General features: G+C 33.6%; 1 protein-coding gene across 1 annotated transcript in view; it reads right to left on the minus strand.

The window, feature by feature from the left end:
• Positions 1 to 1,819, minus strand: part of LOC112694382 (fez family zinc finger protein 1-like) — a 47,187-nt gene that overhangs the window by 13,505 nt on the left and 31,863 nt on the right. The window lies entirely within an intron of this gene.

A 1,819-nucleotide genomic window follows, 5' to 3' on the forward strand; every position in this document is an offset into this window, starting at 1 on the left:
AATAATAATAATAATAATAATAATAATAATAATAATAATAATAATAAAAAGAAAAAGAAATAATAATAAAGGAACCTCAGATCTTGATGATTTTTTTCCTTTATGTGTTCACAACACGCAAAATCCAAGTGATTTCGAGTGTTTTTTTTTTCTATACCCGTTCAACCCCATTCGGAAAATAAAGCAATGAAAATGTGTATTTCAGTCGACAAGGTGGAAAAGCACAGTTCGAGACGATCGAACTTTTCAACTTAGGTTACATGTTTTCCATTTTTTCTGTACGTTACCGCTAATGCTACCGAAATAAACATGAAAAATATAATAAAAAATAAAAATGTGCCGCGAATAGTTATCCTTGGTTCGATTAACACATTCCCCCATTTACGTCATTCACATTCAGCGCGAACTTATTAAAAATAAATAAATAAAATTTTAAAAACCTCAAGTACTTGCTTGACGGCTAATCACTCAATTTTCGATCTCAAACTCGTTCACATCCTTATTTAACCCCTCCAAATGTCAAACACGGCTGGTGTTTAGTGTAATATACTTATAATATTTTAATCGTTATATACAGACCTATTATCTAAACGTAAAAATAATTTATGAACGAAAAAATGTAAACACATCAATTTTAAAACATATTTTCTTCGAATTTTTATTTTATACAATATTGGAAAGCTTGTGTAAGGCTCGAGAAGCTCATCACTAACTTGTAAGAATTGAAGTGTTAATAGTTATATAATTTTCATCCGTAGCGTTAAACGAATCAGATTCTAAATAACTTTAAAATGAATCATGATAATTAAATCATATTATAAACATTTGTGGTGTACGCCAACAGAAAACGTTATATTATAATATAACTAAAAGATTAGTTATTCTTGGGAAAGGGAGAGACCATCAAAAACCGTAGTATACGTTATAAAATGTATACAAGATTCAGTGGCATATTTAGAGGAGCCGAGCTTCTTTTGTAGCCCCTTTTGTATTGTAAATCTGTACATAATACTTGCTCGTATTTCATTATACTGTGTTTTATTTTTATTATAAAATCAAAAGTGAAAAAATGTTCATAGAAGATTAAAAATTCGTGTTAAGAAAAAAGTAATCGACTCGAAAGAGTGTAATTTTTTTGCATGACATTGACGACAGTATTCGAGTTGTATAAAAATATTGTTTTCAATAACACGCAGGATGGCCGCTTGACAAAATTAACCACTCGGACCGTATACATAGGTATGTTACTCATGATGTGGATTGGAATACGAACGGCAATAGGGGAAAAATACGTTTCCAGTGCAGAATGTTCGTTAACAATTTATTTAAAACGGACGCGTGTAATCACAACAATACAATCGCATGGCAGGTAACGACGGCCGAGCACTGTGTTCATTACAAATGTAGTCGAGAGCAACGGAATATCACGGAACGAATAATGATATTATCGCGCGGATAGGTACCTCTATTCAGACGGATCGCGACGAGTGTAATCTCAACGGGTAAATAATAATGTTCTCCAGTCGGCGTGCATACCCACCCGCCCACTCGAAACGCCGTCACGCGGTCACACTCCCGACCCCCTGCAGATGACATTTGGAATCAAAGGGATTTGCGGAAACTCGTTGCTTTGATTAATTATCATGCTTTACCGGATACGACAAAACAATTGGGTTAAAATATAAAACTAAAATAAAAACGACGCAATAATTGATTATGCGTTGGACCAGAAACGGGCCCTTTCTCGACTTGAACACGGACGACGACATTATTATTACTACTACTACTACTACTACTACTACTACTACTACTACTACTA

The sequence above is a fragment of the Sipha flava genome, unplaced genomic scaffold, assembly GCF_003268045.1.
Source record: "Sipha flava isolate LNK unplaced genomic scaffold, YSA_version1 0_pilon_pilon, whole genome shotgun sequence".
NCBI lineage: Eukaryota > Metazoa > Arthropoda > Insecta > Hemiptera > Aphididae > Sipha > Sipha flava.